Below are 12,817 nucleotides of genomic sequence, written 5' to 3' on the forward strand. Positions count from 1 at the left end.
TGGACTAAAAGATACACTATTGGACCCCTCTTAGGAGGTCACAATGTGTTGGGGTTTCGGCCAGATGTGGAGGTTCCTCAGGAAATTTTTTGACAATGGACAAATGGTGTCGTACAACCTTTGTACTCATGAGGTAAAAGAGTATAATCCGTTATGTGATAGGCTGGAATTGAGGTCGTTCTATGAACGACAAGTTTTTCCATGTGCAGAGGGCTTAATTTCAGTTAAGAGACGCGTTGATTGAGCTAAACTAGGTTGTGACTGCATATACTCATACCTAATCAACAAGGGGAATGTGAAAAGTGGTATAAATGGAAGTTTCCTTGGAAGTCTTCTGCTCAAGCATTGGGGAAATAAATGCAGTTTTATTCAGGTTTGTCAATGCATTGAGAAAAATGAAGAGTTGAATTTCCATTGCTTTGACAATGTACATATAATTCAGGTTTGCCAATGCGTTGAGAAGAATGAAGGGTTGGATTTCCATAGCTTTGACAATGTACATATATCCAGTTTCATTTTTTCTCATCTTTGATTGGTTTTTCTTCCATAGTTACTGAAACAGTTATTGTACAAGACAAGTAGTACCTCAGTCATTCAATCTTTTTGACCACTTGGTTGTGTTTCGCTTTTTTCTTTTGGGTTCTTTTTGACAATCTTGGGTTGATTTTTTAAAGGAAAAATAATGGTCAAGGACGTGTTTTGATAATTAATATCTGTCAAAAATATTTTCAGCATTAATAAATATTTTAAATATATTCTTAGCGAATACTCCCTCCGTCCCTAAATAAGTGTCCGGCGCGCAAAACTAGGTGTTAAAAATGAAGCATTTGTTTTGTTAAAAAAATCAATTTTTTTTTACAAATCAATAGATGGCAATGAGTTCTATTATATTGTGAAAAAAAATTAAAAAATTTTTAATAAAAAATATGCATGTTTTGTAAAGCTTAGTTTTGCGCGCCAGACACTTATTTAGGGACGGAGGGAGTATTAATTATTAAAATACGTCTTAAACCGTCATTTTTCCTTTTTTAAAGGGTTAACCCAAAGCGTAGGCTTTGATTGGTGGGTAGCAAAGTAACTTGGTAAGACCAAGGTCAATCCAAAAGGGGCGGGAATTTCGGAGTAAAAGTCTTTAGAGTTCGTTCCAGAATACATTCTTAAAAAATAAGTACTTATTTCATATTTTCAAACTAAAAAATAATGCAATTTTTCAATTTTTTTTGCACCATATTAAAGATCTCAATAGAATCTTTCAAACAAGATCCATATTGTATATTTTTAGATTTCAATAAACTTATCATTTTTGAGCTTGAAATTGACTTTTTAAAAAATAAGTATTTATTTTGCGTTGCGGAACGGGGCCTTATTCTGGCCATGGCTAATAGCTGTAGGTTGCTAACCCTTTTGGTTTTTCTTTTGATTCGGTAATTTTTTAGATGGTCTCTGCAGATGTGTAGCTTAAGTGATCGCAAACGTCGAATGAAGTTTTAAAGAGTTCAGATTTATTTTTAATTTATGACTTGCAGTAAACTATTATGATCGATAACAAATTCAACAAATCTGAACTATTGATTTTCTAAGATGAACTTTTTGGTTTTTCTTTTGATTCGGTGATTTTTTAGATGGCCTCTGCAGAGGTGCGGTTCAAGTAATCGTAGACGTCAAATGAAGTTTTTAAGAGTCCAAATTTATTTTTAATTTATGACTAATAGTAAATAATTATGACCAATAATAAATTTAACAAATCTAATCTACTGATTTTTAAGATGAATGATTTAGATAAATAAGGGCACGAAAGGTACAAATTTCTAGAAATAAACCACAAGGCTCTAGCCAAGGGAATAGGCCAGAATCCCATACAAATTTCTAGAAATAAACCACAAGGCTCTAGCCAAGGGAATAGGCCAGAATCCCATCTCTCTCATTTCTTTTCTTTTTCATCGCAGAATCTCTCTCTTTCTCTCTCTCTCTCCTCTTTGATATTAACGCCTGAATCGGCAGCCCTACTCTCCAAAGCAAACACCATCTCTCTCCACCTCTCAGTCCTACGCGCCACCACCCACGCCCCCTCCGGCCGTCGGTTAGATCGACGCAACTACGGCCCTGGGTTCTCTAACCCAACTCCGGCCATGGGTTCTCTAACCCAGTACTGATCGGAACAAACCCAGTATCCTCTCTCCTCTACTGATCGGAACTCTTTTCTTGTAGCCGGCGTCAGTGACCCATGAGGTATGTAGTACGATCTTTTTCCGGCGTCGGACCTGAGATTTGTTTTGTTTTCTGTTGTGCTCGAACCTGAAATTTCTGAATCGATTGAGGTTGCCCGCATCAGTTCTTCTGTTTCGTGAAATTTTCTGAAATTTCTGTTTTGTTTTCTGTCCTGTTGCCGGCACAAGTTCTTATTCTCTCTCTGTGCCAGGGAGGGGAAAGAAGAACGCGGGCCCGTAGGGGTATTTTGATAATGTGGGAAGGGGGATAAGATTTATCCTAGGGATATAGAAATCCAGGCTATAACATATCCGGGTCCAACAATGAAACAAACAACGGATTTAAGGCACCCGGATTTTTATATCTGGCATCTTCCTATTTCTGTTTGCAAGTAGTAAAAGCAGCAACTAGAAACTAAGAACCTGAAAATATGAAGGAAAAAAAAAAAAAAAAGCCTTGAAAATGTGTTGAAGGCTTCCACATGCAGCCATGGTTTGGCTCTCTCATGCTCTGTTTTCTCCTACAACTATGATAGAAATGTTTCTTTATATTACTACTTTAACCTTCATAATGCATGTCTGCTTTGTCACGAGTGGCCAAAGTGGTTGGCTTGAATTCTACTTGATTTGGTTTTGAAACCTGGTAGTTACAATAGCATTATTTTTGGGGAAAAAACATTTCAAAAGAAAAAATTACCCAGAAGACTTGTACTCGGACACTCCATATGGACTAAAATCAATTTACCATTGAACTTGCAAAGACATTTGTGTTATAATACGAACAAATAATATTTATACTAATTTAGAAATAATATTGGAGTACCACTCATGATTCCAGAACCTTGTTGTTGTAACCAATTCGTGAGTTGGCTGAATGTCAAATACGGGACTAGTTACAACGATGGGTTCTAGAACCATGAGTGACATTCTAATGGAGGGTGTTTGGAGGCACAGTATGATCAAGTTGCATTCTTCACGGTTATAGTGGATGATAAGTTTGGTTTACTTAAGATTCTAAGAGCAGTTGGAATGTACCACAAAGGTGCTGGTGCTTTCATGTGATTGGAAATATGACTAGTATTTAAGTGGAGATGCAAAAATACTCAAAAAGGTTCGAATTCGTTTCGACGGTGATTGATTGTCCTCCACATAATGACCCCAATGATTGTGTTGGCCCAGTAATCTACCTTCTTTAAAGATGAATCAAGCGTCTCTCCCTCTGGTTGGAGGAATCAAAAGTAATCCAGGGAACAATTAGATCTCTCTTCTTGTGATAATATCTTGTAAGAAAACCTTGAAAAAGACACTCTCTCTCTCAACCGTTTCTCATATCTCTCTCGCCCCCTTTATAAGGGTCCTTAATATTTTGCTAAGACTAAACCTGTAAACCACATGAAATTATTGATAAAAAAACTCCTTTTCCTAGTTTTTGCCTTTCTCCTAACTACTGTTTCAAAAACACTATGCACTTGGGATTTTGGGAAGTTGGCTTGCAATGGCATCGTGCATTTCCTCAAGGATTCCATCCACCCAACATGGATTTCACCATCCATGGCTTATGGATTGAAAATTTCATCAGTCCATGGCCTGACCCGCAGAGCCCCTACATTAGAGGCCTTCGCTCTACACGTAAGTACCTACATGCTACTCGATATTTTCCTCATTTTCTTGGTTTGTTGCATTTGCTGTAATCCTTCCATTTTTTTATGTTTGTCTTTTTAGTGGCCACAGCTATTCCAAAGGCTCCAAGTAAGCTGGCCGTATATCAAATGCAAAGATGCTCATAACGAGTGGTTATGGGGAAATGAGTGGCGTTCCCATGGAGGGTGCTTAGGTGCACTATATGGTCAAGTCGGATTCTCCCAATTGGCTGTAGATTTGAAAGATAAGTATGACTTACAAACAAGTCTAGCAGCAACTGGATTCTAGCCGGACTATTAGAACTCCGTTAGTTTGGCAAAGTTTAACAATGTCATAATGGCGGCTGCCATGAAGGTGCCGGTGCTTTCGTGTTACGGGGAATACAATGAGAAGCTTTCGTTGAAATACTCGTATTCCCAATAGCACGTAAGTACCGGGTCCTTTGTGGTAGTTGCAATGATGGCATTGTTGAATTTTGCCAAACTCACGGGATTCTGATAGGCCAGCCAGATTCTAGCTACTGCGAGACTTGTTTTTAAGTCATACGTATCTTTCAAATCTACAGCCAATTGGGAGAATCCGACTTGACCATATAGTGCCCCTGAGCACCCTCCGGGAACGCCACTCCTTTCCCCAAAACCACTCGTTATGAGCATCTTTGCATTCAATATTCGGCCAACTCACTTGGAGCCTTTGGAATAGCTGTGGCCACTAAAAAGACAAACAAAAAAAATGGAAGGATTACTGCAAATGCAAGAAAATAAGGAAAATATTGAGTAGCATGTAGGTACTTACATGTAGAGTGCCTGTAATGTCGGGGCTTCGCGAAATAGGGCTCTGTGGGTTAGGCCATGGGCCGGTGAAATTTTCAATCCATAAGTCATGGATGGTAAAATCCATGTTGGGTGGATGTAATCCTTGAGGAAATTTTCGATGCCATTGCAAGCCAACTTCCTGAAATCCCAAGTGCATAGTGTTTTTGAAACAGTAGCTAGGAGAAAGGCAAAAATTAGGAAGAGAAGTTTTTTTGATCGATAATTTCATGTGGTTTACCGGTTTAGTATTAGTAAAGGACCCTTATATAGGGGGCGAGAGAGATATGAGAGACGGTTTAGAGAGAGAGTCTTTTTCAAGGTTTAGATAATATCACAAAAAGAGATATCTAATTGTTCCCTGGATTACTTTTGATTCCTCCTACCAGGGAGAGACGCTTAATTCATCGTCAAAGAAGGTAGATTACTGGGAATCATTGGGGTCATTACATGGAGGACAATCAATCACCGTCGAAACGAATTTGAACCTTTTTGAGTATTTCCGCATCTCCACCGAAAGACTGGTAGTCGCCGCTATGGTATTGTTGAGCGATCTCAAACCCAAAGGGGCAGAATAGATCTGGTACATTCCAATTGTTTTCATTATTATAAAAACACCAATTTGGTGAATTTAATGGCATGCAGCATCTTCTAATATTAAGACTTCCCTTTTTATGTTACACTAGTGAATTACCTGTACTATGCACAGGATGGGTGAACAAAAATATTGTAAAAATAGGTTCTACAAAATCAAAATACTCCAATGCTTTCACCAGAGTATTACATCCACTACTACTAAATTTGTTTTGTATGTTCCTTTAAGGAATGAACCACATACCGATTAACTGAGAGGAATCTGCTTGATTATAGTTGCTCTAACCATCTGAAGACAACCTGCACACCAGGCAAACTTTTGAACCAAAAGCAAACCCTTTACAAGGAAAGGCACACACATCAAAATCAAGATGGATTAAATTGCATTCTCAAGCTGTATGTTGGGCAGTGTACATATATAGCTGGTGTACCCATAGCATTATTGTTTTCCTAAACATTCTCAGCAACCAAAAAAGAACATTCTAAAATCATATGAACAAGCTAAAATGGAATTAACTAGAATAAGAAAAGTGACAATTATGAAGTTTTTTCACCAATTCAATGCGATTGGCGAGGAAACTGTTGTTCCTCGTTTATCACTTTTTTATTTTAACAAATTTGATAATGGTATTAAACTATGCAGTTGTAAATGTCTTACCATCGTGATATTACAAATACATATGAACATAATTAATCATGACTTATATATCAAAAATTCATGAGTCCTAAAAAATGTGATGAAATAATTCATTGCCAAATGTAACCTTTTGGAGAAAAAAATAGATTTCCTCGCCAAAATGTTAAATTTGGTGAGGAAGTTATTTCCTCACCAAATGTAACCGTTTGGTGAGGAAATTAGTTTTTCCTCGCTAGAAAAGGCGACGAAATTGAATTTTCTCGCAGATAATGTACTTTTAGCGAAGAAATTCATTTTTCTCACAATATTTTCTCACCATCGCCCTATCATGTTGTAGTGATGGTTGATACTTCATATAGGCAACGCTACGTGGTACTCTGGAAGCGCTGAATAAATAGTTGTTCAAAACACACCCGTCGCTTTCCCTTCAACTTAGGTAATATATTATGGGTGTGTGTTCCCTAAATTTCTTTTGGTATTTTTGCCTAAATAGCATTTTTAGGACATTTTATCTTTACATTGAAGACAACTCTATTCTCTTCAAAAAATTCTTTCGGTGTTTTTTCCTTTTTCGTAATTTGTTGTTTACCTTTTTGTCATATTTTTGTTGAGATTAATTATTTGGTTGAGCGAGTGGGAATAGAAATACATGAAAATGTGAACCCAACTTAAAAAAATTAAGATAGGACGATAATAATGACAAAACCTCTTTCAAATTTTTTTCGTCATTAGTGATTTGTTTTTTTTTTTTTGCTTTGGAAGGTTTCATTTTTTTAGACTCTTGTTGTGATGAATGCGAGTTTCGAAAAAAATAACATGAATATAAGAAATTCAAAACAGATGAAAAGACCTAGCAAAATTTCTTGGAAGAATGAGCCTATCAAAAAAAAGAAAGAATGGGCCAATAATGAAGGGTATTTTGGGACTTCTGATAAGACAAGAGTACCCCAAAACAATTAGTGAGAACACACCTTATTACAGATATATCAAGGCACAACAGGATGTTTTTAGGGTCGTTTTGGGCTCATCCAAGGTCCATATTTGATTCAAAATACTCATTTTATTAATACGTTGAATTAATATTATTTAAAAATTACACTGATTTGACATCCATAGTACATGAAGGAAAAATATTCAGTTAGGTAAAAACTGGGATCAAAATCTGTGAACCGAAGAAATCATTTTATTTTCAAATCATACCCATCATGACACAAATTGAATGTGATTCGTTAACATGTTTGTTGGAAAGTTATTTTTTTTGAATTAGGAGATGGTCTTATTGATTCAGTGAAAGCTCCACAGTAGAAGAGAGACAAGCAGAGTTATGCCATATGGAGCAGAGTTATACCCAACCACGCTATACCCAACCGAAAAATAGAATGTCACCTGGAGCAGAGTTATGCCATATGGAGTATGTCCATTTCCTTTTGTTTTTCTTCCTAGATCAAGTTCTGCGTCTCTGAATATGTACATTGAATTGATTGAGAAGTAAGAACAAACAGGTAGAAAAATCAGTCTCAAATGCATCGGTAAACTCCACCTATAATACAAAAAGCTAGCGAGATTTCACTACTAGTGGACAAAAAACTATGACCAAATTCAATATCCAAGAAATCTTGCAACTTACAATCCTGAGATTCCAGAATAGTTCGAAATAGAAATAGCAAACTAGAAACAGTGATCTGATCAAGAACTGATTCAGTTAACCAAACTGCGGTCCGTGTTTCACAGGTGTTCTTAAAACACGTTTGCCTCCTCTCGGGTGGTGCTCAATGTTTATCCCAACATATGTATCCCAGGATACAACAGTTTCTCGTAGTCCAACCACACCACGTACCTACTAAAACTGCCTAGCTTACAGAATTGCACCCGGACTACTCCCTCACACCGGAAGAACGAAGCTAGAACAAAAATGGAAGGTACAAATAGAATTCTGGTGTAGGCATCAAGTGGGCGATTGACCTCTCAGTAGCAAACACAATCTATCCGTCAGAATGTATAAAATCAAATCTATTCAACCGTGAGACTATGATTTGATTCTGATTTTGATCCACTTGATACTTCATGTTGAGAAAGTTTCATTCACAACATTAGAAGCAACAAAGATTTGCACACACTTGGATCGATCTAAACTCGACAGGAAGCAACTCTCAGTTTATACGTGTGCCATCATATATTGATATATAATCAACAGGATAGTAGATCAAATCAAGTAGCATTAATGACACATTTTTATAGTCTGGTTTCTTCTTAGCTAGAGTATGTAGCAGCTGGCTCAGATGTTTGTTTGTAGTCATTTTCGCACAAATTTTTGTTTTTTGGCAGATGTAAACTGTGGAACGTGCCATTAATAAATTTAGGGAGTAGGATTACATATATATATAGTCTACATATATATATATATATATATATATGTATCCTCGATCGGATGGTACGTAGCTGAAAAAGACTTTTACTCTTCTTGGTCTAGTAATTACTACTAAGTACTTCCAAGCTATTGCATATTCTCTTCACCTTCTTACTTGGATGCATATGCAGAACTATGTACTTTTCTCTTAATATAAAAATGGCTTTTTTCTAGTATAGAAATAAGGAGAAACAATCCAAGACGATTCATACTACTTATGTGTGTTTTCTTCCATTTTTTCTGTTCTTTTTGGTGGCCAGATGTACAAAAGGATGAGGGCCAGCTGGCCGGAGGTCAAACGCGGTGCCCACGAGAAATTCTGGACTTATGAGTGGCATACTCACGGAGGCTGTTCAGAGTCGCTATACGATTAAGTTGCTTTCTTCACCCGTTGCACTGTATTTGAAGGATAGGTTTGATTTAGTTAAGATTCTAAATGCAGCTCAAATGTGTAATATTACACATTTGAGCTGCATTTAGAATCTTAACTAAATCAAACCTGTCTTTCAAATCCAGCACAACGGTAAAGAAGGCAACTTGATCGTATAGTGACTCAGAACAACCTCCGTGAGTGTGCCACTCAAAGCTCCAGAACTTCTCGTGGGCACCGTATTTGACATCCGGCCAGTTCGCCCTCATCCTTTTGTACGTCTATGGCCAGCAAAAAATGGAAGAAAACATATATTAGTAGTATGAATCCTCTTGGGTTGTTTTTCCTTATTTCTAGACTAGAAAAAAGGCTTTTTTATTTTCATGAATGTACATAGTACTACAAATGCATCTTAAGTAATAAGAAGATGAAGAGAATATGCAATAGCTTGGAAGAACTTACACGACAATTGATTAGGACAGCAGTGAAGGGGGTCTGTGGAACGGGGCTGGCCACGGCCCAATGAAATCTTTGGTCCATGACCCATGAATAGTGAACCTCATGGGTGGGGGGTACAGTGTAACCTGGGTTAGGAATTGTTGGAGGCCATTGTTGAGCTAGCTTCCAGAAACCCAAGGAAGACACTATTGTTGGAGTAGAAAGAGAGTGGCAACAAGAAGAGCTTCAAGGTTAATGTTTTCATATTTTTCAGGTGCTTTTGATTCTACCTAGTTGATGATTTTACTACTTGCAAACGAAACGAGGGTCCTTATGTAGGGAGAGAGAGAGAGAGGAACTAATTAATGGTTGGGTTTGGGGAGTAAGTGAGAACTGAGAAGGGGTACTGGAGGAAGGGGCCGTGGACCCCTGAGGATCGAGAAATTAGCTTGAATGGGGAGGGAAGGTGGAGTTTTTGGCTAGGAGCCTAGGACTGCAGGTAATTAACTAATTAATTAAGTACTAATTATTTTTCTCCCTGATAACTTGGTATAATTACTAAATTACTACTACTCCCTCTATCCTCTTATTATAGTCCAGTATTCCATTTTGGGCTGTCCTTTAATAAGTGTCCATTTGGTAAAGTTAGTGGGTAAAAGTTGGTATATTGTCTATTTTGTCCCTAAAAGTAGATTTCATTTTGAAAAGTTAGTGAGTAAAAAATGTAATGATGATGAATTAGTAGGGAAAGTGAAGGAAAAAGTTGATGTGAAAGGTATAATAATGATGTTTTTTTAATAAGTTGGAGTTACGAAGTAGGGCATTTAAAAAGGGACGGAGGGAGTACTATTTTGTTCCTCCCTTGATAACTCGGTACCTGACGTACTTGACCGACTATATATTAGTGGCTTTATTTGATAGACATACGTGTGTTGTATGGTTTGCTTAATTTGAACGACATAAGACGGGGGGCGGCCGGCTCTTAATTACATCAGTATGCCAGTAAAAATCCGTATCATGGGACTTTTATTTACTGTGAGTTGGGACTTTTATTTACTGCGAGTGATTGTAATTATACGTACTATACACAAAAGAAAAACAACTAGTAAAACATATGAGTATATCTGAATTGAATTACGGTATTACAGTTCGACAGTGAGTTCAAACGTTAATATATGTCCGTCTCCTAGTTTTTTAAATTTGTTCATGAATTCCTTGCACTAATGAACAAGTACTGATCCTCCCTCTGTTGCATTTATCTCTATGGCCGCCTAGAACCCCGCGCGCCTTCATAAATTAAAATTAAGCTAGCCGGCCACCAACCTAGCTAAGAGCATGTACACCAATCAATAGGTATTTTACCTACCTAATAATTTACTTTTTTCATTTTACCTACTCAGATTTCTATCAGAGCAAATACACTAGATGAGCAAAAATACATTTTTTGTTATTTTACCTAAGAGAAACATAAAAAATAGTTTACACCAAATAAGCTAAAAGAGGAGCTAAAATGCATTTGTGAATAGTTATTCTCTATTTCTACCTATGCACTATTTTTGCTCCTTTTTTTTTTTTATTATTTCTTTCTCTCTCTTTCTCTCCTCCCTCCTTTCTCCTCTCTTTAAACAATAAAGATAATAAAAAAATGGGTGAAAAATATATTTTTTAATTGGAGTTAGGTAAAATAGATAATATTGGTGTAGCATTAATAGAGATGTGAGTAGATAAAATGAAAAAAGTGCACTGTTGATCAGCATTTTTACATTTTCATTGGTGTACATGCTCTCAACCTCACACCAATCCTCTCTATCCTCCTCTCTATCTCTATTAAATAATAATAAATACTACCCAAAAAATACAAATATATATGTATGTATAATGTATAGGTTTTAAGAAAAACCCATGTGCAATCCCATTGGCTCATACCGCCGTCGACCGGTACTCACGTGCGGTCGTCTATCAAATTGAGAACTCTACAATTACTGTTTTTGTGTTTTTTCACCGTTAATTAGACTAAGAGTGGGTAATAGGTAATTTCGTGTCATTTTCGTGTTATATATCAAAATCTTATTTATAAAATCCCACAACATTTTTTAACTTATCAAGTCTTTCGGGTTGTGTCATTTTCGGGTTGTGTTATCATGTCAAAAAGTCCTACTTTTCGCTAAATTTTTATTTTTTTTAGTTGACAATTCATCAAACTAATGTCCAATGTATAGAATTACCCATAAAAATATTTATTTTTAACTCAATTGTATGAATTTATTTTGTTTTTCGCGTCAGGCATGCCCACCCCTAAATTAGACTATACATACACTGCATGAATATTTCTATATGCAAAGGCAAAAAAGAAAAACCAGAGGAAAATGGAATTTGGTTGAGGGCTGAAGCTTCTATATGTAAAGAGAGTCTAATTACACCAAGGAATCGAACCTGGGAGTGCTAGAGAAGAATCAGATCGCTGGAGAAAGAAACCTAGTTTTTCTTCGTTGGAGAGAACCCAAATCGCCAGGCCTCGCCTTTCTTCGTTTCTTCGCCGGACCCAGATCGACTCCGGCGAACAGTAGAGAGAGAAACCTAGATCGCCAGACCTCCATTGCAGTCGATTGATTTCAAGATCGAAGTTGATCGTTCGGGCAAGCGAACCAGGCTTTCTTTGTTTCTTTGTTGGAGAGAGAGAAAAAAGAATAAAAAAGCCTCGCCTTTCTTCGTTTCTTCGCCGGACCCAGATCGACTCCGGCGAACAGTAGAGAGAGAAACCCAGATCGCCAGACCTCCATTGCAGTCGATTGATTTCAAGATCGAAGTCGATTGTTCGGGCAAGAGAACCAGGCTTTCTTTGTTTCTTCGTTGGAGAGAGAGAAAAAAGAATAAAAAATTGGAAATTGATGAACAGTTTCTCGGTATAGGTAGCGAGGTTTTTTCTCAAAGGTATTTTATATTGCTTTTTACTGAGTCTAGTGCATAGCAATTTTGTGCCCTTCCTAATCAAAGTAGCTAAAATTGCACTTTTACGGATCCTAATGTACATGCTCTATTACTAGTACTTACTAGACCAAGGAGAAAAGTCTTTTTCAGCTAGGCACGTACCATCCGATCGAGGATACAAATATATAGTAATGCTACGCCATAAAATTTATTAATGGCACATACCACACTTTACATCTGCTCAAAAACAAAAACAAAAACTTGAGCAAAAGCTCCGTTCCGGTTTCTATAAAAAAGAATTTTTAGAAAATGAAAATTTTAAGCTCAAAAATCATATGTTTACATAAATAATTTTTCTATTAATATGGATCTTGTTTGATAGTTTCATTAAAATCTTTTAAACGGTGCAAAAAAAATTAAAAAATTATTTTTTATTTTCATTATATTTAAGCTTGAAATTATCGTCTTTTTGAAAAAAAAAATTTAAAAAGAAAGCGGAACGGCACCTGTCTAGCAACAAACATCTGAGCATAGTATGTGTTATTAATGCATGCTACTCTATTCTGGAGGGAGTAGCATATACTCATGAGCCTTCTCTGATCATCTCTCACTGTCTGATGTTAGTAAAGAGCCATCTCTCTCTCTCTCTCTCTCTCTCAGTGGAATGGTAACTTGACTGTACCCTTGCCTACGGTTAGGCACCAAGCGAAGTTATAACTTCTTTCCAAGTGTAACCCCAGTTGTCTTGGATTAATGATCATTGGAGACTGAGTGTAAGTAATC

The 12,817-nt window shown here is 36.8% G+C and overlaps 1 long non-coding RNA gene across 2 annotated transcripts; it reads left to right on the top strand.

Moving 5' to 3' along the window:
* Positions 1–1,651: 1,651 nt before the first annotated feature.
* LOC131304524 (uncharacterized) lies at positions 1,652–8,043 on the top strand. Of its 2 annotated transcripts, none has more exons than XR_009192421.1 (4): positions 1,652–2,229; positions 6,229–6,327; positions 7,141–7,302; positions 7,623–8,043. It is a non-coding gene; the product is annotated as an uncharacterized LOC131304524 (long non-coding RNA). The 2 variants fall into 2 exon arrangements; XR_009192420.1 differs by having other exon boundaries at positions 1,655–2,229; positions 7,180–7,302.
* The last annotated feature ends 4,774 nt before the right edge of the window (positions 8,044–12,817 follow it).

Source organism: Rhododendron vialii, chromosome 10a (genome assembly GCF_030253575.1).
Source record: "Rhododendron vialii isolate Sample 1 chromosome 10a, ASM3025357v1".
Lineage (NCBI taxonomy): Eukaryota > Viridiplantae > Streptophyta > Magnoliopsida > Ericales > Ericaceae > Rhododendron > Rhododendron vialii.